At 42.6% G+C, this 26,284-nt stretch overlaps 1 pseudogene; it reads right to left on the reverse strand.

The window, feature by feature from the left end:
• Window positions 1-18,677: 18,677 nt before the first annotated feature.
• Window positions 18,678-26,072, reverse strand: LOC109729222 (leukocyte immunoglobulin-like receptor subfamily A member 5; annotated as a pseudogene).
• Window positions 26,073-26,284: the final 212 nt, after the last annotated feature.

The following is a 26,284-nucleotide window of genomic DNA, read 5'->3' on the forward strand; positions in this document are numbered from 1 at the left end:
TGGCTGACTGGGAAGGAACATTGCTGTTGTTTTCCTGTTGGGTGGGATTCAGAATCCTGCAGGACTTGCATCCTATAGAGAAAGAAAAGAGGAGAAGGAAGATTGATGGTATGGATTGTGTTGACAGGGTGTCGGATGCCAGGAGCTCAGTTCTCACTTGGGGAATAACTCTCTCTTCTATCTCTCTTTCTCTCTCCCTCCCCACCCTTTTAGACACAGGCATAGATAATATATTTATACATTTCCAAATCTCCATGATGGATCTGCCTGTTGTGTTCCAATTCCTCCATCTAGGTCCCCACTCCCCTCTCACATCACAATCCCATAACAGAATCCAGTGCACAACCTCAAGAATCCCTAAGCACATTTCTGAGATCTTTATATTTGTTCTTTCTTGGATTCAGAGACATTGCTCACATGTTAAGGGTTTAATGTGCAGACTTTCCAATTCCAGCATGGCTTCAAAGGTGGTGGGGGTGCTACGACTGGCTTTGCCTCAGAAAGGCCCCTGTCCCAGTCTTTCCCTGTCTTTGCTTGGCCACCTCTGCCATGGCTCCTGATATCAGAGGAGATGCTGGAGCCTGGGCAGCATGTTGGCTGGGAAACATTCACCATGTTGGAAACACCATAGTATCCCTGATGCTCAAATGTTCATTTGAGGCAGGGAACGGTGCTCTTGTGTTTGAGCTCATGGGTTCTCTCGAGCCTGGCACATTACCTATGTATGAGATTGTCTGAGCCTCAGTGCACCTACAAGGACCCTCATTTTCAGGCTTTTTTTGCCATGCCCAATCTCAATTTTTATCACTGTCTCTTTAATTTCACCATGGAAATGTTCGTGTTTCTCTTGCTCTTGACATTATTGCCATAATGAGTTTTTGCATACACTGCTTCTAATGCCTGTGAGTTCTTTCTTTTCCTCTGTCTACTAGAAAGTTTTCACTAATTTCCAAGCCCTACGTGAGATGTGACTCCCTCCAAGAAGCCTTCTCTGATAGTCCCCCCTCCCCCACCCCAGCCCAGCCAGCAAGGAGGTCTCTCTCTGCTCCTGGAGTGTCCTGTGCTGCCCCTGACACATCCTGTAGGTTCAGCTTAATTGGCAAAAATGCAAAAACAGCAGAAAGGTTTGGGAATCCCTACAGGGTTCCTTCTTTTCCTCCCCCTCACAGAACACTAAATAGATATTGATGCATTTCTTCCAGCAGTGTTTTATTGTGGCCTTTTCAATATTTTACAAAACCTAGGAATTTCCTCTGTATTTTAGCTCCCATGTTTTTTTAAAAAAAAGTTTATGAATTTAGAAAATTGCAGAGACAGATTTTCTTCCAGGAAACTCCTGGGTTCCAATTTATTCCCAGCATGGAGAGATGAAAATCTTGGGGACTGTTTTTTTCACTTACAAATCATTTTAATGCATTTTATTATTACCTGTGCTCTTGAGGCTATTTGGACTTGTATCTGTATGATGGAAATGCTATATAATGGTATATAATGGTATGCTCATCTTTTTCCAACTCCGCATAAAGTCACAACATGTTGGTAGCTTGAAAGAACCATTGTAGGAGTATTTACACCACAGAAATTGACCAAAGCTACAAATAAGTACTTCTTTTTTTCAGAGCCAGTTGTTAAACATTTACAATGCAGCACTCAGTGGATACTTTTGAAAATTGTGCCATAGTAATAATTAAATTTGCAGAAGTAGCTAAAGAGACGAGATATGTTTTAAGTAGATTATTTACCCTCAAGATATCCCAGTCAAACTATTTGCACTTCCCTATACACATCATGTTCTTTCATTCCTTCATATCTTTTTCCAGTGATCTAAATACTGGCTTAATAAATGATTGAATGAATTGTTTCTTTTCTGGGCAAACATAATATTCTGTGCTTGTTTCAGTGGGATCATCACTCTATAATTGTTTGTCTTTCCCCACATGACAGTATGTTGCACCTTTAGGCAATATTGGAGACTTGCATCTTTTGTATTTGAGCAAAGGCTCAATATGTCATGTCACAGTTAAGGCATCATGATACTATTGAAGATGATAATTGTGATGATAATGGTGATTATGTGGTAGCTAATATTATCTGACAGCAAGCAAGTTAGGTTCAGCTCTTTAAAGTCAGGGGTCAGGTAACAATAACCCATGAGCCCCAAGGCTCCATAAAGCATCCTTCTGTGATCCTAGAGATCTGTGTTTCTGACCAGTGGCAAAGTCAAGATGCTGCCACCCTATGTTCATGTAATAATGGGGAAAAGAGGAAGTTGAGGAGCTGTGGGGGTCTTTGGTTCTTCCTGTCTCAGTCAACCTCACTCTGTTTGGGGGCTTCAGCCAGATTATTACTACCTGCCTGGCTAGAGTATGAAGTCTGCATGGCAGAGGAGAGGGTCCTTGGGGGGGAGAGATTTCCATGGAAAACTGGCCCCATAGCACCGTTCTGGAGGGCAAATCTAACTTATTCCCTTATTCTCCATATCGTCTCTTCTCATCCTATGAATTCTTGCAGCTTCCATAAGAAGGGCCCTGGGAATCTAGTGTGTTTTCCTTGAACAAATATAGGAACAGTTTGGCGTCACTAACTTCTGGGCTTAAGTTAAAAATGTCTGGCTACATGTGGGGTGAGGCTGGCTAAAATGACAGCATATGTAGATCTTATCGCATGCTTTTGGCAGCCTAGGGGAATATGCATGCAGGTTGTCCACTATGGGGCTGAATTGTGCAATTCTCTTCCCCCTTGGATACAGTTAGCATATCTAAACTGAAATTTATATGTCATGCAAATTTTGTTTCCCCTGATATACAGGCAATGAATGTTTGTCCTTGTATACGACTGGGAGGAAAGATACCTTGAAATTAAATATCCCTTATTTATTACAGAGAAGTAAACAGCATGTGAGGGTTCACCTTCCTTCTCTTGTACCAAATGCTGATGTCCTAGTTAGTAGTTCACATTTTCATTTGACATTTAGTTTCCAAGAACTAAACTATACACTCTGAGATCGACTAGGGTTACACACTGAACACCTAAGATTTGTGCAGTTTACTGTGTGTATATTAAATCTCAATTACAGAAACCATCAAATATATGGGAAGTCATTAATGAAAATTGTGATAGACATGTGTAGTTTAAACTACAAAAGATTATTGGGGATGATTAAATATATAAATAAGTGAATGGATATAGTATGTTTACGGGTCAGAGGATTCAATATTGCAAAAATTTCAATTATTCCTAAAAAGATCTATAGGTTCAATAAAAGCCCAATCAAAATTCCAGCAGTTTTTTTTTGGTGAAAATGTATAAGCCAGGCTTAAAATTTACATGGGAATTGAAAAGAACAAATATAACCACAATAATATGGAAGAAGAACAAAACTGGAAGAATCATGTTAGCTCCTTTACATAAAATGACTAGAAAGAGACCCAAATTAAATGTGTCCCAAAAAGGTGTTGAGAGACTTACAAAGGGCTTCATCTCCAGCTGTCAAAAGGGTAATTTGATTCTAATACACAGTATTTTAGAGCTGTCAGACATGTGGCAACATGCAGACATCTCTTGTAACCATGCCATCCAATGGTGTTGGTTGGAGTTTTAGACTCAGAAACTGTCCAACTGTTTCATTTTTTTTTTTTTTTTGTAGCACAAAAGACAGTCACTTCCATGAGAATGGCAAGAAAACACTATATGGATTAAAACCGTATTTTCTTTATAGCTATAAAAAACACTGAGCATCAGTAGGCCTTCATGAAGTAAATTCTAGAGGATAAGCAGGTCTTTGTAGGTTATCCAAGCCTCCTCCACTTTTGTGCATGAATAAGCATGCAGTTGGGTACAGGTAGGTACCCCAGTTGGGTACAGGTAGGAGCCCATCTGATATCGGTGCAGTGACTATGCATGGACGAGAAGAGCAGCCAATGACAGCATAGGCTGGTGTTGTCAATTTGAATCTTTAAGATCTTTATTCTTTTATTTAAGAATAAAAACTGAAATCTTAAATCAAACAATGTTTCATTCCCCTGTTGGGATACAATTCCTTACAGATCTCACAGTTCTGCACATCTAGTGAGCAGAGGTTATTCCAGATGATCTTTTCAAAGGGGTTTGTATAGTGAAGAGCCGTGTGGGATAGAGATAGTGTCTCTCTGTGGTGCAAAGGCAGCGTGCCACTCTCTGTTATGAAATACTTAGGTTCTGCAGGTGCTAGCATCCTGTGCCGTAGCACAACCCAGAGCTCTCGCAGTCATCCCTTGGCCCTGTTCATGTGTTCCTGTGAAAATTGGGGAGTGGAAACTGGTGCAAACTCTAACATTCTGGCCTCTGCTATTGCTGTGAGTGAGAAACTATCCTTTGTGTCTGACTCAGAAGTCTCAAGTCTTTTGCTGGCATCCATGAAACAGTGGCAGGATAGCTAACTTGTTAGCTTGCAAATAGAATAAAATCTCAGACCTTCACAATTCTCAAAATGCTCACTCCCAGAATTAATTTTTTTTGAGAAAATGGAAGAGGAGATAAGACTGGGGGGGGGGGAGGAGATTGAGAGAGAGAGAGAGAGAGGGAGAGAGAGAGAGACAGAGAGAGACAGAGAGAGAGAGAGATAAATGATCATGTTTCTTAAAGTTCTGTCTTGGCTAACTTAGTGGAATTTAGCTCATTTGTTACTTCTCTTCTGTGTGTTTTCAGCTTTCTCTCTTTCTCTTAAATTATGATAAGAAATAACATAAAATTTAATGTCTTCAGTATTTTAAAGTGTGCAGTTCAGTAGTGTGAATTATATTCACCTGCTGGACATCTGCATCGTCATCTCAAGGTCAGCAGCTGAACTCTAGGAAGGTGTTTAGGGTCAGCTGAGCAGATAATTACAACAGAGTCTCTGGGGCGGATGGAGAGTCACAGGAGACATCTGGGACCAGCTGGGAGACTGCAACGCGGTTCAGGAAATCAGCTGGTGGCTGCAGCTGGGTCTCTGGAAACAGCCAGGTGAGTGTAGGTGGGTCTGTTTTGACGTGTGCAGCTCAGGAGTGTGAAGTATATTCACAATGGCATGCAATCGCCACCACCACCCATGTCTAAAACTTTTTCATCTTCCCCAATTAAAACTCTGTACCCATTAAACATCAACTTCCCATTTTCCCTCTCCCAACCCTTGGTAACCAATATTCTACTTATTGTTTATAAGAGTTTAGCCATTCTAGATAGCTCATATAAGTATAATCATACAGTATTTGTCATTTAATAACTAGTTTATTTCACTTAAGATAATGTCAACTTTCATCCATGAATTGAATGTGTCAATCATAATTTCATTCCATTTAAAGACTGAGTAGCACTCCATCATATGACTATACCACCACTTGTATATCCATTCAACCATCAATGGACATGTGGGTAGTTTATACTTTTTGATAATTGTGAATAATGCTGAGGAGAACACGGGCGTATGCGTACCCCTTCAAGTCCCTGCTATGACTGTTCTGGGATATATACACAGAGGTAAAATTGCTGGCTCATATGGTAATTCTATGTTTAATTTTTGGAGGACCCACATTTGGGTAAATATTTGCACCATGTTCATTTCTGACCATATAGTAAGCAATATGAGGCCACGGTTATTATCAGTTTTATACAGTACAGTACTAAATGCCAACGATCGTGCACTTAACTGACATACGTGGGCATATGAGTATGAGGTAAGAGAAGTGGCTAAATAAATGATGCAATGTTCTGAAGGAAACTTATAGCCCAGAAAACATTCTTGGAGCATTTGTCTTCTTTTACTAGAAGGCAAAGCACTGTGAGACTCGGGCATCAGTGACAATGAACACAAAGGGGCTGAGTGTCGGGAAGCCTGACGCCACCAGGACAGAGATGTTCCTCAGCCACTGGCTTGGGTTCTGCAGCCGGGTTATCCAATATGACAAAATAGAAGCTAGAGCATGAAAGGAGACAAACATGCTGACCAGGATGAGGATAGTGTGTGTGGCTCTGGTTTCATGGGAAGTTCTGGGGGAGAGGCGGCTGCTGCGGATGTGTTGGACTCTCTGCTTGTGCCTGTGCAGGACGAGGACCATGGAAATGCTAGTGCAGAGCATGAGGGCCAAACACAAGCCATCCGTGAAGGTATAAATGACTGCCATTACTGAGAATAGCAATCTCCCTGGAGTTGATGGGGAACAGTATCTATACATGTTTACCATACTCAGGTTTTTGCTCTTTACTGGGCCAGCTTTGTACCTTACAATATAGATATTTACCAAAAGGTGCAAGACCCAGCAGAGGAAACAGCAGGAAACAATGCACTTTGGGGATCTAATATGAAGGTCCATCCACCTAGAAATGCTGGGACAAAGCTTAATGGCCTGAAAGCCACTGAGGAGGCAGGTGGTGCTGAGGGAAACCCCTCTGACCACTTTGTGTAAATAGAAGACAAGTTTACATCCAGCCTCATCCAGGAAAGCTTCCAATCCGAAAGCTGCAAGTGTCTCAGGGACCCCTTTACAGCAAAGAACCAAGTTGTTGGCTAAGACCAGCTGGTTGAGAATCAAGTCTCTGGGTTTCGACATCTGTGCAGTGATAATAGTAAAGTTATAAAAACAAAGGAGTAAAGAATTTCCAAAGATTCCAGCACCCATCTGAATAAGAAAGGTAATGCCCCAGTTTAAGTTAACAGACACCAATCCATCCATTGGGAGGAGATGTTGGAATTTGCTTTTATTTGAATGAGAGAAAACCAGAGACTGAAAAAGGTAATTGGTTATTCTCATTGCATCCAGAAAATGCATTTTCTCCCCCAAACCATTATTCGAAATGAATATAAACATTAAAAACAGGTCTTGTGTAAGTATAAAGCTTGCAGAATTATTTGTAACACCCACAGTGACCTGAATCAGTGCAATCTCAGTCAAAGAGAGACTGAGGCACCCTGTGCATCCCACAGTGGAGCTCTGGGCAGCCGTGGACGTGATGAGGGAGGTCTCTTGACGGCTGAGCCTGCAGGACATATAGTTCTTGGGGAAATGAGAAAAAGAAAGACTGAGATCAAGTGAAATTAGCTTTGTATAACTAACAACTAGAGAGAAACCATATATTTGTGTATTTTCATTGTGGTGATTATTTTACTATATATATTTATCAATATAAAATCATCAAATAGTACACCTTAAATATATACATTTTTAAAAATACACAAAGCAGACAAATAAAATGTGTCTACTGTTTAGGTGAGTGTTATCGACGTATGCTGAACTCACAAATGGACAACACCGTGATATGTTAATGATGCACTGTCTCTCGTTCTATTTTTTTCTTATTTTTCTGTATTAGAGAGCAGACTTTTCACTAATACAGTGGTCACAATTAGCAGATCATGAACATTTTTTGGAAGTAAGACTACAGTGCTGGAATCTGCCACTTTTAAACTTTCAGTATGGCTCTAGTGAATACAACCAAGAAGGCACAGAGAAGTGCAAGTATGAATGTCTATCCTGGTAATCTCTAAATCTCCTGTTACCTTTGGAGATGATCCAGTTGCAAATTGCCAAATAAATGCAGAATAGAAGAAAATACATTGTATTAATATTTATAAGTTTTGAAAACACAGGAATGCTAGGTCAAACAATTATTTACAGATTTTTCATTTTAGAGGCAGTGTTATATTTGAAATTGTGGTAAATAATTGCTTAGGATAATCTGTGTAATCGTACAACTCAACTATGCCATTAAATAAATGTGGAAGGAATATTGCAAATAATGAAGGGTATGAAATAAAACCTTAAAAAATGAGAGAAACCAAACTCTATTCTGCCTAGTGTCACTCAATATTTTAAATAATTTAACCAATGAAACATGGGCACATAAACAATGTATTTTATAACCAAATCCCACATCCCCAAATATCCTGTTTTGGTAAAATAGAGGACGATACTGAGAAATGAGCTGATTATAATAGGAGGAATAACTTTACCAAATATTTTAAAAATTACAAATACAACTTAGTAATAGCAAGCCAAGGACATAGAACTATCTAGAATATAATGTGAAGTGTATGATGGCTACATAGATAAATACATAGATGCAGAGATTAAAAATATATCAGATCTACTGATTTTTAAAAGAGAGAGCTTATAGAATTATAGGTCTGAAAACTATCAGGATTTAGTGTGTGAATAAAAATTTGTTTGAAATGCTTTGACATGAAGCTTATTATGTACATGGCATTAAAGTATTTTGTCTGACGCCACGGCACTCACTCTAGCCAGGGCAACAAAAGTGAGACTCTGTCTCAAAAAAAAAGAAAAAAAAAAAGTATTTTGTCACTAAGTTGGAAAAATAAAGCCGATTTCTGCTGGATGTCATTTAGACAAGTAAACATAATTATATAGTGGCATATAAGCATACGAATTAATATCTAGTAGACTCAGCAAATTGGACTCATGTTTTCAAAAACATGAATTGAAGCAAATATTTATTAAGCAATGAAAACAAGGAGACACATAAGAATTTAAAAATATTAATACTTAAAATAGCAAAACCTATCAAAGATTAAAGACACAAAGTATGAAACTCAGAATAAGAATATTGAATATATCCTATAGAGAAAAATAAAAAAGTGATGCTATCTTTAAGATTTTAAGTATCCATTCTAAGCAGCCAAATAAAAAAGAATATATTTTGTAAGCAGGAAAATCATGAAAAGAAGCATTTCTTAAGAAAAAAACCCCACAAATATAATATATGTTTTTCTAAGATATTAACAGACAAATGCTAGTTAAATTTTAAAAGAGACATATTTTTCATTTAAACATACATTTTTATGCCAGCTGTTTAATTTAAGGTTATAACTTCACTTTGCATAATGACTCTTCATATTTGAGCTTTGCATTTTCATGTCTAGTAAAAACTAAAATGAATTAACTAGTTTCTATGTTTGAGATTATTTAAGATAGTATGAGAATGGAATCCTGTGTTTATATGATGCCATATAAAAAACAAGGTATGGTTTTTGTAGTGACACTATTTGATGAAAAATTTCATAATACTTGAAAATGTAGATTTTTTCTAGAATTTAAATTAGAATTCATGAAAACAAGAACTATCAATATTTGTGTAATTGATTTTACCTGTTTAAAAACTAACAAGTTATTAAATTATAATGTTCTTTAACTGAGATTAACATTTCAGAAATATGAGAATCTTGGTGAAGTAAAATTAGTTTTGAGACACAAATGATTTAGGAAAGCAAAACAATTTCTGGAAGAATAGAGAACAATCAATATTGGGCCTAATATTGTCTGACCCCAGTTATAAAGGATGGGTAAAAAGAAGGAGGGTGGTAAAAAAAAACCCCACCCATTTCATGCAGTATGTGCACACAAATCTGTTCAAATTTTTCTTGGAGAGAAGATGTTCTATGACAAGGATAAGAAAAAATTTAGTAAATTAGTAGTAGAGACTGATCAATAAATTGAAATAAGAGAAAGAGGGAAGTGGTCCATGAAATCCTAGGGAAATCATAGAAATGAATTTAAATTATACTAATGTAACTCAAATGAGCAGGAATGAGAACAAAAGTCTTGTAACTAATGGAGAAAAGAAAATGTCTGTGAATCCTATAAAAGGTATGATTATAGGTTGCATGTAAATTTTAAGAACTGGAATCATTCACAAAAATAGTTTCTCCTGTCTTTTGTCAAACTGATTTTTATGGAGACACAATAGGGAACTAAATAATGCACACCTTACTGGGATAGTGACAGGAAATTCCCACCCCACATCTCTTGTGGGCGAGATCTTAGCAGTGAGAACACATTTCCACTGCCTAAGCACTGAGTTGAGCAATGGGTTTAGACAGCTTGAACTTTAGGTCCCAGTGGGTCTGGTGCAGGTGCAAAGGTATCGGAACTATTATGGCACTATTAAATCTGGTTCAGTGTCCAAGATGCACTTAGGTCTTAACACAGTTATAGTTTCTGATTATTCCTGAACTATAAGCCCAGAAAATTCTTAGTCAATTTGAAAAAAAAAATTATTTTTCTCTACATGGAAAGTACTGTTTGCCTTCTTCAAAGCGATCCTCCAAATTTTCTATGTATGTAAATTTACTTGTGCAATAATTACATCCTGCTCCCCAGAAATCATAAGAAAGAACATGGAAGTGTATGATTTTGCACTCCCCCCAGAGGGTTTAAGACACCTACTGCCATTGCCAAAGAAAGCACAACATGGTACCACCTCAAAAACTTTTAAATGTCCTAAGTAGAAGTTGATATTAGGCAGTATGTGTGTAAACAGGAGTCAAGAGCTAAGCATGCTGTTCACCCTCTTACAAGCAAGAGAATAAAGAATATGTCGCTTGGCATATTTGTTCAGAGACAGGGTTTCAGGTGAGGTTTGACAGAGAAGGAGGACAAGAGATGTCAAGCAGCCCCAAGACAAAAGTTTGAGATGATTCTATGTCTCCGAATCTCTCATAAAACAGTACTGTTTCATTTTTTAAAATATTCAGTTTTGACCCAAGGACAGAATAAGAATTGTGCATACATATCCTATGATTTATATGACAAACATTCCACTTCCTAAAAATATGGCTGTCTACCAAAAAAGACGGTCCACTTACCAAATGCCATTTCTTGCTGGAGCAGCAGCTGCCATGGTCACAGTCTGAGCACCTGGGCGAAAGGCGGCATCTTATGCCAGAGATAAAGGTTTGGGACACCATTAATCATCTCCCTGCTGGGAGGGAATTATCATTTCATCTGCAAGTGCAGTGACACTGTTTGCATGGGGATTTGGGATGATCTCAGAAAAACACTAGTGAAGTGTTGAAATTACTGAAAGTTATTAGTAGCTATTGTGATTACTGAGAGAACAAAGAGCAAGAGACAGAGACAGAAAAAGACAGAGATAGAGACAGAGAGAGAGAAAGACAGAGATGGAGAGGAGTGGGGAGGGGAGGAAGTTAGAGAGGGAAGCAAGCATCTGAGATGCCTGGAGGAGACCAGGTGGAAATGCAACGTCAGAGAAGGATGTTGAGCTCTGAGAAGTGAGACAAGGACGTTGAGAATGAGGCTGGTTGTGTTTCTTGCCAACCATAAAGCTTTGCCTCGTCATATTGTCATCCTGGAATTCTGAGAGCTTTGCACGAAAGGCAGCCTGGAAGGGAAAAGCTTCAAGCAGGAATCAATTGCTCCAGTGTTCAAAATGAACTTGGAGGAAATGGAGAAACCTTTACCCACTGTTTCCATGGGCACAGGTTAAGTGTCTAAGGTGTGCCACATATGGCTCTTCATGTATGAAATGTGTCACAGAAAAAGAAAGGAAGATTTTCGAAGAACCTACTTGTATTGAGTCAACATTAGAATCAAGATATATGAACATTAGATGATAGCAAAATATAAATATATATTGTAAGATAAGTGAATTGTGAGGGGAAAAAAGATCTGATGATCTCTCCTCAGCAAAAAGCAATTCTGTCAGCAGATTGCCTGTGACCTGGGCCTGCACCTCTTCCCTGAGTCTTCAGGCTACTGCCCTGCCCTGCAGACTTTGGATCACCACGGCCCCACTACCATGTGAGCCAGTTCTCACACAGATAAATAGATACATATACACATACACACATATCCTGTTGTTTCTGTTTCTTAGGATAACTCTTAAATATTGTGATTTTTTTGAGGCTAGTCAAGTGCAGTAGTGAGAGGGGAGGAAAGAAGTAGAACAAGGAGTCTCATCTGTAACTGACTGTGAACAATCACGTGAGATGACTCAGTATCATTGGACCAGCCATATTTTATCCTGGGGAAGATTCTAGAGAAACAAAATCTTAAGGATGAGAGTGCTGAATTGGTTTTGGAGTCTCTGGAATTGGCTCTTCAATTTGGTTGGATTTGCAGGCACCAATGGTGCCGTTTCTAGGGACAAACGCGCACTGAGAGTTCCTGCCGTGCTGTGGCAACAGGGAGGACAAACCCTCACCGTGGCAGACTCCCAATTCAACACTTATGAGCGGCCAGGATCTGGGGGACCATGGTTTTAAAACTTTAAAAAAAATTGTGTTAAACTAAAGAACACAATGAGATTGGCTGGTTCGTCTCTGGACAAAGTTGGGTAAAAAGCAGAATGACTCAGAAATCCAAATTCTCAGTTGAAGCACCACTTACATGACCTGACACTGCTACGTCTGCCCTGAAAGAGACTCATCATCGGCAGCCGCTGGGCCCAGATTGCTGGAAATGAAACCCAGAACCTCATCCTTTGAGGGACTGCATTTCAGTGTAAATTTAATCCCAGTCTCCTAGAATGTTCACTCCACAAATGAGGGCATTGATTGGGAAGGGGGGGATCCTAAAAGTTGGCGTGGGGATGTGTGGGAAGACCCTGAGGATGGTTGACTTGGAGCCCCCAAATACTGATTAGCTTCTTTGTCAAGAGAAGCAGCCTCTTCACTGGCTGAGGATATTAACACCGCATTGTCTGAGGAAATATTTATTACCAGCCTCCCTGATGTAGTTTCCATGCATGACTAAGATGATTCTCCTAAGGACTCAGCTCTACTTCCTTCCCCTCTTTGCTTCTAGACCTATAAGGAGACTCAAGTCCCAGTTGGGTTTTAAGGTGAGACATCAGGGTAACCTATGAGGAGATGTGCTACACTCTAAAGTGACTACATAAATTTTCTAAGTTATCCACACAGAAATCTTGGGATCACATGTGAAAATGAATATTACTGGTGTGAGTTAATGGTGAAAGGAACATGAAGTTGAGTGAGGCTGAATTTATTGATATGGGACCACTGAGCTGAGATTCTGCATTGAATGTTGCATCTCGGGGAGCTAGACTTGGTTCTCACAGTGTGTCTGGCCGATTGACTGAAACACGGAGTAAAAGTTGGCACACAGCAAATGAGAGGAAAAGGCCAGACCCGCCTTGGTTTACTGTAAAGGATTCAAAGCCTTAGGAGGGCCATAATCTTAGGGAGGATTGTCACTTAAGACCTACTCAGCCACACTGGAAGAGTTCAGGGGATTTACCCTTTAGCAAAACTGTGAGGAATAAACGTGTGGGGGGAGTCCTGGCATTCTTCAACAGCTCTGTGTTTGCTCTTCTGTGTAGGACAGAACTTACAGTGGAAACTGCAGCCACTCAACTGGGAAACCTAAATGCCACAGGACTAATTCAATCCCAGAGTGTCAGGGCCAAGTGGCAGAACTCAGGCACCGAAGGCAAGGTGGCTGTGGCTACTGTCCTGGGCAGCAGAGTCGAAGCAGCACTCAGAATGGTCTGACTCAAGCAGACCTATGGTGTTGGCTACATGGTTATGGTGTTCTAAGAAGGGAAATAGGTATGAAACCCTATAAATTCTTACTTGACCTGTATAAGCAGAAAATTTCTATGTTAGGTGAGCAAAACGCTAACTTGACTTAGGAAAAGAGAAAGCCACCAGTCCTTGAAATAATTCCTAGACCTGAGTCAGTTTATAGACTCAGACCCCATTGAATTTAAGGGAAGGCAAGGTCACACTGAGGACACTTTCTTTCTTACACTGCCCCAAATTTATATTTTTACTATTTGTCCCAGTCTTCCCCACAGGACCTATGACATTTACCCTGGGTCACTGGTCATTTCGGGAATGGGAGTAATCAGACATTTGGGCACTTTTGGACACTGGCTCTGAACTAACAGTAATTTCAAGAGACCCAAAAACATCACTGAGACCCTCCATTCACAGGAGGGGCTTATGGAGGTCAGGTGATTAGTGGTGTTTTAGCTGATGTCTCTCTCATGGTGGATTCCGTGCATTCTTGATCTCATCCTGTAACTACATCACAAGTTCTGGAATGCATAATTGAAACAGACGTCTTCAACAACTACCAGATTCCCTACAATATTTCTCTGACCTGTAGTGCGAGGGACCCTATGGTGGGAAAGGCAAAGTAAAAGCCACTAGAACTTCCTCTATTTTGGAAAACAGTAACCTAAAGCAATACTCCAGAGATGAGGGCTCTCACGAGGGACTTGAAGGAGGCAGAGGTTGTGATTCCCACCCTGTCCTCTTTCAAGTCTCCTATCTGGTCTCTACAGGAGACAGACGGATGTTGGAGAAAGGCAGTGGATTATTCCAAGCTTAAGCAGGTGGTGATTTCAAGGTCAGCTGCTGTACCAGATGTGGTTTCATTTATTAGCAAATTAATATAACCCGTGGCACCTGGCAAGCAGCTATTAACTTGGCAAATGTTTTTCCTGCGTCACTGTTAACGAAGGCCATTTCTCTCAGGTCGCAGCAACACCCCTTCACTGTCCTAATGCAGGGACGCATCGACCCCCCATCCCTGTCACAGTGCGGTCTACAGGGATCTTGATCACCTTTCCCCTCCTTTCCCTTCCACCAGATATCACACTGTTCTGCTGCATGAAGAACATTATGTTGGTTGAATATTCAAGCAACAAGTGGAAACTACTCTAGATTTATTGGTGAAGCATTGCACATCACAGGGTAAAAAAAAAGGGTAAAAGGGTAAAAAAAACAACAAAAATATCGCAGATTTTCACTTCAGAGAAATTTATAAAGGTGCCCCTACTGGTGTGGGGGCATGCGGAGATATTCCTTCTACACTGAGGGTATTTTGTTGCATCTTGTCCTTCAAAGAACCAAGGAAGAGACATATGTTTAGTGAGCTTCTTTGGAGTTGAAAGTAACACATTCCTCAGGTGGCGTGCTTCTTCTGCCCATACACCAAGTGACCCCAAAATTCTAAGTGGGGTTACAGAACAGAGCAAGGCTCTGCAACAAATCCAGGCTGCTCTGCAAGGTGCTTTGCCACCTGGACCCTATTATTCAGCTGACCTGATGGTGCTTGAGTTGTCAAGTGGCAGACAGAGATGCTGTGCAGAGCCTTGGAAGGCTCCTCTAGGTGACTTGCAGCATAAGCGCTTGGGATGTTGATGACAAACTCTACCATCCTCTGCAAATCACTAATCTCCTGTTGAAAAACAGCTTTTGGTCTGCTACCAAGTCCTGTGGAGAGTGAACAACCATGGGTCACTGAGTTACCATGCAACATGAAGGGGGTGTTACCTGACTTAGCAAAAAGATGGGCATACACAGAAACACCCTGTCTTTGAAAGCAAGTGGTCCATGTCAGATCATGCCCAGGCAGGCCCTGAAGGCACAAGCAAGTTACGTGAAGAAGTGGCCCAATGTCCATGGTGCCAGCTCCAGCTACACTGCCTTCTCCCTCCAGCCTGCACCTATGGCCTCATGGGGTTTTCCTGTGACCAGGTGACAGAGGAAGAGAAGACTCAAGGCTTATTAGCAGGTGGTTCTCCGTGATAGGCAGGCACCACTCGAAGGTGGACAGCGGAGGTGTGGCAGCACCTTTCTGCGACATCCCTGAAGGACAGGGTGAGCACTGTTGACCAGGAAGAGCCAAGGCTGTTATCAGAATTCAGAGAAATCCAGTGAACGAGAGAAGCTGATCACTCAATGTCTTGTGTACCCTGGAATTATTCTGGGATTTTATCTTGAGGGCAGTGAGTCAGTTTTAAACAAATAAATGTCTGAGCAGCTTGCTGTTTTAAGACGAGCTCACTGTGCAGGTAATGGATGGTAGGAAGATTGCATTTACAGTAAACTGTGATAAATCTCCAACAGATATCCCACCCCAAGGTGGTATGGACATGCACCTCAGTATTCTAAATGGTTTAATTGTATTTCTCACGCAACACTTAAACAAAGTGCTTTGTGGGAAATAGACTAACTGTTGAGTGAGATGAGGCAGAGAGACTTGTGCCTTTATCATATTTAGGATGTCGGCAAAGGCTTTCTCTAAGTTCACATTGGCTCTGGGATCAGACTGTGAGAAGGACACACATGTTAAAATCTCAGATGTGTGTGTCTCAGGAGGGACAGCTGGTTCCCTGTGATGAGTTTGCTTCACAGGGACAAGCCGTGTCCTCGGAGGCTGGAGAATTTAGCTCAGACCTGATCATGAACAGCAGCAACATCAGGGAGAGATGCTGGTGTCTCATTTGGAGCAAGACAGAGACTTATGAAAGGATTGTGTTCAGTGAAGGGTCTGTGACTGATAATGTTGCAGTTTGAGAACAATGAACTTCAGCAGGGAGCAAGGACCCAGAAGAGGGGACCAGGAGGTGGCTGATGTGACAAGACATCTCTAGTCTCCAGCTGACCCTGGATGGTGGTGAAGGACCAGCAGACCTGGGTAAGGAGGGCTCTGGGGCAGAGATGTTTGGGTTTGTTCATTGTGTGAAGCAGAAGCGAGTGAGGAACTGAGGGCTGCTCCACTCTCTGCCTCGGTTCACTGGAGGAGCCAACGGGGCCAACACAGGACAGATGACCCCAGGAGGGGAAGGAGGCTGGGACTTGATTGTAAGACAGCTAACTGACTGGCAGAGGAAGCACAGCCTCCCTCCTCACTAGGTATGTGATTTTGTTTCTCCCAAGCACTTCCTCCTTCTGACTTCCTCATTTCTTAAGTGGCGGCACCTTCTCTCATTCCTCTCCTGTAAAACTCTGAGTCATTTCTGCTCCCTCACTACCTCTTCTCCCCCTGCCCACAGCTCTGACCGTGGATTCTGTTTTCATGCTTTGGGAAAAGAGCATTCGCTGGAGAAAATTCACAGGTTCCAATGTAAGACATGGGGCAACATCTACTCTTGGTCGACCCTGAGCAGACAGCATCCTCCTTCCTGTTTACCTTATTGTGGGGAAATGATAATGACCCCAACTGTCACGATTGTATGAGGATGACCAGTGTCTGGACATGGAGAGGTTTCCACCTGTGTAGTTTCAACAGACATGTGGTCAATGAGCTCTTATAGTAGGGATGGCAAATTGGAAGTTCCTAAAGGTTTCTTCAGGTCAGCAATGGACAACGGGGGCAATATTACATCCTTGTTTGAATAGCAGTTGACCACAGGAAAGGATGCAGGAGTGCTGGCGTTTCTTCTTGGATTCTTTACTAAGCCAACTGAAGGTAAATTTGAATGTAAAATTTCATGAGACGATAAAATTAAATGTAAAATTTTATCTTTGGGTTAATGCTGAATGTCTGTGGCAGTTAGAGTATCTTTGTCCTGGTCGGAGTCCTACCTCCAATGAAAATCCTGTGTCATGGTGCAACTTATCAAGGTAAAAGGAATCTATAGGGAATAGAATCATTTCCCCTCACATTTTTATTGAGGTAAAATTCATATAACAGAAAATTTGTCAATAAAGTATAGAATTCAGTCGGATCTAGTTCATTCACAGCATTGTATAGGCCCCACCTCTATCCAGTTCCAAGATGTTTCATCCCCCTAAAGAAATACCACCATTCTGGACCACATGGGATTAATTACCGGGTTCATCTTAGGTATGCCTGTCTAAAAAAATATTTCCCTTTTTTGACCCTACATAGGGGGTTAGCCTTGAATGACATCTTTTATATGCTTCTTTCATTTGTTCACTGCTATGTCTGAGGATTGATATACCTTGCTCTTTGAAGATGTAAACTGTGCATTTTTACTGCCATATAATACACCATGGTGAACAAAAACCACACATTTGTCTTTTAAAATAGTTTAACTTTGAGTTTTATGGCTGTCATCTAATATCAGTGCTACTCCTATCACTGATCCTGCAAATGCAACCTCGTGCACGTGCACACATTTTCCTCTAGGCTGTGCACTACGTGGGCATAGTTGAATAGCTGTTCCTTTCAGCTAGATACTTCCAATATGCCTCCAAATTGATTGAAGTAATTTATCACCCTACCACTAAGGTACTGGATTTTCAAGTGAGTCTTATACTTTCCCACATGTGATGTTGCCATCTTTGTGTCCTTTGCCTCTCAGGGTGCTAGGGTCATGGTGTCATGATGTCACTGAAACTGTTTGGTGTCACTGGTGCAGCAGCCACCATCACCTCTCCAATGGGAGGAAATGAAGCTGTGTGCATGGGAGTTGTAAGTGGGATGTGCTGCAGATGGTTCCGATTCCATTGTGAAGATGATTCCGTTCATTGCTTCCCAACTATGTATTCAGTTGTATCCCATGTTCTTGAATTTGGCCAGGAAAATATTCACATGACAGAGATTGGCAAAGGTCACAAATAAGGGCATTGAAAAGTGTCTTTTTCAGAATCAATGTACACTGAGTTGTCACTTCAAAACCCAGTGTGATGATTCCAAGTGATCATATTTTAGGAGAAACTAGGAAGACAGCATCTAATAAAGTGTGAAGGGTTTTCAGGGTACACAGAGAGTTTGCATCATTTTTATGACATTTTTCTGGTTGAAATCTGATCTTTTCCCATTCATTCAGTAATGGGAACTGACCAGGTGTGGAACTCTGACTGAAGAGATGGAGGCTTCACAGGGTACCTCAGGGTTGTAGAAACCAGACATAAAGAAACTGTGTGTACAGGACAGTGGACCAGAGCACGAAGGTGTACAGAGCTGTGGGCCCAAGGCTGCCATGTGAAATGTGGCCTCATGTCTGAAGGTTGGAAAGGAGGGTGTTCAGTTACGAAAAGTCAATACTGGAATAGAGGAAATGCATTGCAGTTTAATGGTCATCCACAGATTGCCCCAGCCATTGGGGGTTGGGGGGCTTCAGCCTTCTGATTTCAAGACAATTATTTTTTAAGAACCAAAGGAGGCTAGAAGACCTTCATCTTCTCTGTTTCATCCCTTTTAATGAAAGTATTTGTTCTGTAAAATTTGAATTCAGTCAAAATGCTACACTTAATGACCAGAAAGGCCACAGTTTCCTTAAGGCCACAGTTTCCCCACCGGGCACGGTGTCCCGGCACTTGGTCATTGATTCTCCCCTCTTGAAACAACCAGCAGACAGTCCACACAGCACATGCTCTGGATTATCTTCCTGAACTTCCTGGGATAATCAGATTTAATTCCAAGAATCGACCACTCTGAATGTGCATTGTTGTCTCTGGAGTTTACCTCCCGGCTGCATCCTGGTATCTTCTCCGGCTGCGCCAATCCCGAAACAGCAGAATCCCGAGGGCCACCAGGATCAAGCCAGCCAGGCCCATGCGGACCAGATTCTCCACTGTGTAATCCTGGGGGTGCGGGGCTGGGGATTGTGGACAAAGAGATCAGAGAGGTCAGAGCACAGCAAAGTCACACAGGATCCCTAGAGGTTCCCCGGGGACACCGTCCTGCCCTGGACAGGCCTGACCCTCTGTGCCCAGCCCATGACTGACAGGGTCTGCTCACTCACCATTCTTGTGTGTTGGGCTCATGCTCTCAGGTGCTCCTATGGATGAAAACAGGGGGAACAGGCAAGAGATGAAGAGACTTGAGCCCAGCCTCTCCCTTGGACTCTGAATTCTATGTTCCTTCATGGCTCATTATGTGACTTTTATGAAATTTATCTATAAATCCTTTCTCTGCTGTAGCAGGGTTCACTCTAGCCTCCTCATTGAATTATTTCAGCATTCCTGTGTTCTTTGGATCCAAACTTTGCTTCTGGATCAATTTGGGAGAGTTTTGCTGGACCCTAAGAGCTCAAAACTAGCAAGGAAAATGGTCCCCAGTACAGAAATAACTGAGCCTTTGTGCTCTCTCTGTTCTGTCTGGGAGATACGATCACAGAAGCTAATTACCCTGGACATGTGCATTTCCACTTATCAGTGACTGAGGACCCGGCACCGTGGATGGAGGGTTGGACCTCAGGGGCTCCTGAATGTCAGGAACACAAAGGGGTGAACACCTGGGGCCGCCTCCCCTTCACCCCACCTCAGCCAGGTCACCTGGGGACTCATCATCCCCTTTATCTCTGGTTAGTTAATGCTTCATATAGTTGGCAGCAACTGGAATGTGATACATGCACACAGACCCACACATGCACAGATAGGTATTTTCTAAGGGGTGGTGTTATCACAGCTCATCAAACAATATTTCTGCTTGTATGAAGAATTAATCTAGGTGGGAGGTCAATAACAATGATGTTATGTCAAAGATATCAAGCGTATGTAAGAATATATCTAAATATGTGTAGATGTACAGACATATTTGCATGTAATTTATATAATTATATATAAATATGTAAAAAGCAAAACTTTCAAAATTTATTTAATATGTAGTTACATATAAATATGTAATTTAGAAGAAAAGAGGTGAAATTTATGTTTTCTTGTGGTTTATATAAATTTTATCAGTATATTAGAAGAGATCAATAGAAAAATAATTGGAAGGGAGGAATTCCGTCGTCAGCTAATATGGAATAAAGTGAATATACTTAACCAACAGCTTTCTCATACATACCTATCTCTTATTTTAAAAATGTAAAAATGTAAAGAAATCTCTTATTTTAAAAATATAAATACATTTTAAAATGTATTTTAAAAATGTAAATGAAAGACCTTTCTTATAAATTATTAAAGTAGTTTAACAATTCTTCGAATGTGAGTGAATGTACAAAATTCTTATAAATACAATTTCAAAAACACTTAGGTTCATTCCTGTGCCTCCATTTTAAATCTTTAGGATAGAAAGGCTTTATTAACAAGAAACCATTTTACAAATAAAATGTATAAATTAAATCAAGTCCCAATGAAAATCGGCATAGAATTACGCATTTTTCAATCATACATTCATATCATTTAAATTAAAATTATAAATTTACGTATTCAATTATTACTTTAAAAGTTTCAGAAAAAACAGGGGAGAGTGACGAGATGGCGGATCTCGTCACTAGAGACATGGGTTGCCAGATTGTCCCAAATACAGGAAGAAGTTTCCGGTGAGAGAGGAGAGCCCAGGTGCAATACTAAGGGAAAAAGCCAGAACCTGCCCCTACTGGAGGTTCCCATGGGAGGAAGTGGTGGAGCTGAAGAAGGAGGAGCCACATTTTGACAGAGACCAGCTCCAGAGGGATTTGGAGCCCGTCAGCAAAGGCAGGTGGGCGTGATGACTTTCCCTCCCTTCACACCTGTGCAGATTGCCAGCTCCCTGACTGTGGGAGTCCTTCTGTCCTGACAAATGCAGATGCTGCTGACACTGCTGAACTGAGAGTTTCTGGGGACAGAGCGCTGGGCAGCAGGCCCATGTGAGTCACTTCCCTCACCACGAGCCACGCTGAAATGGCAGGTGCCATGTTGTCTGCACACACACCAGGTGCTTCTATCCAGCCAGGGGAGTCACAGCCTCTCAGTCTCCCTGTCACTGGATCCCACACAAACATCCCCAGTCCCTGCCCACACTGTGACAACCACAAAGGAATAGGAGACACAGGAGAGCAGTGGTGTTCCTGGAGTTCTGACCCATGACACACACATCCCGCACCAGTGTGCACTTCACTGTGATGTGATGTTGTCTGTGCTTTCCCAGTGGAGACGCTGCCCTGGGGCCTTCCCCGCCTTCCCTCCTGCCCCACCCCTGCCATGATGGAAGCCATGGCTGAAATGCTGTTACTGCTCAGGACTGGTCAGTGTTCCACAGGGAGCCATTAAGCCAGGGCACCTGGGAGCAGCTTCCCTGCCTCTCACAGACCACCTGTCACACCAAGGCTTCCATGGAGCTTAGGGCTCACTCCCTCCTGCTAAAAAAGAGCAACAAGCAGTTATGTGTGCCACTAAACAAAAGCTACGACCTCCTATAAGGGAGAACTTGGCTCCCAGTCCTCTCCCCAAACTGCAAGCTGCCTGTCTCTTCTGCAAGGAGCCAACCATCCCCAGAGGCAAGTCTCTGGCACAACCACATCTGCTCCCTGGATAATTTCAGCCACAGCCCACAACCAGTCTGACAGCCCCACAACCAGCGTGTTGAGCTGCCTCTGCCACCTCTGCTGCAGCTGGGTTTGAGTGGGAGCTGTAATCTGGGTGCTTTTGTACACCGCAGGGACAGAGACCACAGTCATTGCCAAAAGAGGAAGGTGTTAGTGGCTTGCGTGTCCCACAGCTGCCTGCTGCTGCTAATGTCAAGAAGGCCCTCCAGTCACCGGCTCACAGTGCATCCATCCTTCTCTTGAATGCGTGTTCTCCTGGGGCAGAGGAGCACCCCACCCCTCACCATCACAACCAGCACCTGGACCCAGGGAGGCTTGGGAGCAAGCTTGCCAGCTCAACCTTGGTCTGCTCCTCCCAGGACTCAGGCACACCACCCAGGACCCTGGGGACTGGGGATTACCCAGCCTAGTCCACCACCAGTGGCACATGAACAGTGTCCCAGGGGTGAGAGGTCAACCCACCCAATATGGCAGCAACACCACAGTGGGTATCTAGTCACAGTGTCAAAGGATAGGGTGACTCTCCCTTCCTACACTGAGCAACAGAGACCTTGGCAAAGAACACTCAAACCACAATGGCATCTGTTTTGGGCTGAGGAAAGAGGTTCTAGATGTGAAAGAACCAGGAGAAGAACTCTGGCAGTATAAAAGAGCAGGCTGTTTCAGTACCCCCAGTGGATCACACTAGCTCTCCAGCAATGGACTCTGACCAAAAAGCAATGTTTGAAGTGTTGGTTATGGAATTCAAAACATGGATCACAAATATGATCAATGGGACCAGTTGGAAAGATGAAAACCAACACAAGCGTGCAACAACAACAACAATTCAGGACAGAAATGAAAAATTTACTGAAAGATACATAGTTTAAAATCACAGAATTTCTGGAAATAAAAGTATAATTTAGGGAAATACGAAACACCATGGAAAGTTTAACAACAGACCAAATGAAGCAGAAGAAAGAATTTTAGAGCTTGAGAAAAAACTTTTGAATCAACCTACTCAGTCAACAATGAAGACAAAAGAATCAAGAAGAATGAACAAAGTCTGTGAGAATTATGGGACAATGTTAGATGAATTGTAGGTATACTTCAGGGAGAAGAAACAAAGTGAACATCCTGGAAAACCTATCTGAAAGAATAAAGTAGGAAAGCTTCCTGGGTCCAGCTAGACATTTGGACATCCAGATACAAGAAGGTCATTGAACTCTTGAGAGATTCCTTACTAATAGGTCATCTCAAAGACACATAGTCATCAGACTGATGAAAGTCAAAGTGAAGGAGAAAATCCTACAAGCTGCAAGATGAAAGCATCAAATATTAAAAATAATTTATGTCATGGAGACAGAGAGTAGAATAATGGTTACCAGAATATGGGTGTGGTAACAGGGTTGGAGGGATAAAGTGAGTATGCCTAATGGATAGAAAAACATAGTGAGATGGTTAGAATGAACAATATTTGCTATCACAACAAAGTGAGTATAATCAACAATATGTTAGGGTCTACCTTAAAATAACTAAAGGGTGGAATTGGATGTTCCAAATACAAAGAAATGCTAAATGTCTGAGGTAATAGATACAGTAATTACCCAGATTTCATTGATTCACCTTGTATGCCTGTATCAAAACATCACATGTACCTTATAAAAATATACAATGACTATGCACCCGTAATAATTAAAAATAAAAGTTGAAGGGCATCTAAGTTAGGAAAGAGGAGGTCAAACTATCTCAAAAGATTCCTCCAAAACACTCCTGGAATTGATAAACAAATTCAGTATATTTTTACATTAGAAAATTTATGTACACAAATCAGTAGCCTCACAATACACTAATAACATTCAAGCCAAGAGTCAAATTAAAAAATCAATATGATTTACAATAGATGCAAAAAATAATACCTAGAAAATACTTAAACAAGGAGGTGGAATCTCTACAAGGAGAACTACCAAACACTAATGAAAGAAATCATAGATGACACACACACAAAGGAAAGGAATTCCATACTTATGCATTGGAAGAATCAACATTGTTAAAATGTCTATGCCGCCTAAAGTGATTTACAGATTCAGAGCAATTCTCAACAAAATACCAACACCCTTCTTCACAGAACTAGAGAAAAAACAATCCTAAACTAATAGGGAATCATACAATAGAGCCTGAATATCCAAGGCAATGCTAATGACCAAGAACAAATCTGGAGGCCTCAGGTTATCCGACTTCAAATTGCACTACAGGGCTATAGGACACAGAACGAAGTAAATGGACAACCTACAGAATGGGAGACAATATTCTCAAAGTATAAATCCAACATATATCCAGAATCTACAAAGAACTCAAAGAAACCACAAAGAAAAAACCAAATAACTCCATCAAAAGTAGGCACAGTACAATACATGAAGAAATTTTGTTCAAAAGACGACACACACATGGCCAGCAAACATGAAGAAACACTCACCATCACTAGTCATCAAGAAAATCCAAATTAAAACCACCATGAGATATCATATGACGCGGGTCAGAATGGTTATTATTAAGCCAAAAAACAATGGGTGGCATAGATGTGCTAAAAAGAGAACACTTCTACACTGTCGGTGGGGATGTAAATTAGTACAAGCTGTATGGAAAACTGTGGAGATTCTTCAAAGAACTGAAAATAGACCTACCACTCTGTGCAGCAAGGCCACTACTGGGTATCCCAAAGGAAAAGAAGTCATTATGTCAAATACAAATGTAGCAAAATATAAATAAATGCAGCTTAATTAAACTAAGAATGTTTCTGCACAGCAAAGGAAATAATCAACAGAGACCCCAGTAATGTCACTGTGGGAAGTCCTGTTTCCACCTCTCATGGCAAGAGCAGGGAGGGCTTCCTAGACACACCTGGAGGGAAGGACAGGCCGGGGGCTGCAGGGGCTGGTTCCTCCCAACACCTCCCGTGTCCTGTCCTGCCCTGCAGGTCCCGCTGTCTCTACACTCTGGGCCTGTGGCCCTGGGAACCTTTGTTTGCTCGCCACCCCTCCCACCTCAGGCTGCCCTGAAGCAAGGCTCACAGTGACATTTTTGGGGGTCTCAAGAAAAGAGCAGAGTAGGATGAAATCTCTTTACCTGAGACCAGTACCTCCAGGGGGTCACTGGGTTGCGACCACACCTGTGGGTTGTTCCTATAACAGCCATAGCATCTGAACGTCCACCTGTGGCTGGGGGTCACAGGGCCCACAGGGAACAGGGCCTGGAACTGCCCAGAGGAGGTTCGCTGTGGGTCCCCGGTCCAGGAGAGCTTCTGTCCTTTCTCAACCAGAATGAAACTGTCAAATCCCTCCTGTGAGACACACTGGATCGTCAGGTTTCCTCCTGGGGTCACCACAGGGCTCGGCAGGGCTGAGAGGGTGGCTTTGCCATACAACCCTAGGGGAGAAGGAGGCGCCGTGGTCAATGGGCTCACACCTCCCGCATCAGCCCCAGGGCTGGGCTGTGACAGGGAGACACCCTGAGAGCAGACCCCTTCCTGAGGGCAGAGCCTGGGGCTGGGACTCCCGAGTGTCCTCTCACCTGTCACCACCAGCTCCAGGGGGTCACTTGACTCTGACCATCCATCAGAGCTGTAATAGTAACAGTGATATCGCCCTGCATAGTGCTCTGTCATGGATGGGATGTTGAACTTGACCTTGTTCACAGGCTCCAGTGGTGTCTGTGTGTCCCAGGGCTCTGAAAATTTCTCTTTATCCAGACGGTACTCCTTGGCACCCAGGGTCCCCTGACACCACATGGTCACAGGGCTCCCCCAGGTGAGCACGGAGTCTGACTCAGTCCAGAGGGTGGGTTTGGGGAGGGTCCCTGGAAGGAAATCAGATGCTGGGACTCAAGACGTCCCCACCCCTCAGGTCCCAGCTCTCAGCCCAGGATCCTCCAGATGTCCCCGTCAGTCAGCCCAGAACTGCTGTTTCCCATCCCCAGCTGCCCAGGGCTGTCCCCTTGTCCCCAGTGAGGAGGCACCTGGGATAGCTCGTGACAGACTCACCTGACTGCACGCAGGTCCTGGTGCCCAGACTCAGCCCTGGAAGAGAGTTCCCTGTGAGAGATTTGGCCCCTGAGGGCTGAGCACGTCCTGTCCTCCCCGGGAGCCTCCTGAGCCCTGGGGTCTCCTGCTAGAGCAGGGCCTGGCTGTGGGGTGGGGTCCCCCCCAGACCAGGTCTCCCTCCCCTCTTCCCATCTCACCGAGGCAGAGCAGGGCCGTGAGGGTGGGGGTCATGGCGTCTCCTCCTACTGGCCCTGGCTGTGCAGATGGATGAGACCACAGTATCTGCAGGACAGAGAGACACACAAGGTGTGGCCACTTGGAGGCTGGGTCCTTCCCCTCATGGGGTTGTCCCATCAGCAGCCCCACGGGAAGGGGAACTGCCCTCCCCACAAGCCTGGTTCTCATTTACCCGGGGCTGGGGCTGGGGCAGGCACCAGGCCCTCTGCAGACATTTCAGACAGAACTGGGGTCTCCTTGACCCCCAGCCGCCGTCTGCCTCATCTGTCCTCATCTCAC

This window comes from Microcebus murinus, chromosome 32 (genome assembly GCF_040939455.1).
Source record: "Microcebus murinus isolate Inina chromosome 32, M.murinus_Inina_mat1.0, whole genome shotgun sequence".
NCBI classification, from domain to species: Eukaryota; Metazoa; Chordata; class Mammalia; order Primates; family Cheirogaleidae; genus Microcebus; species Microcebus murinus.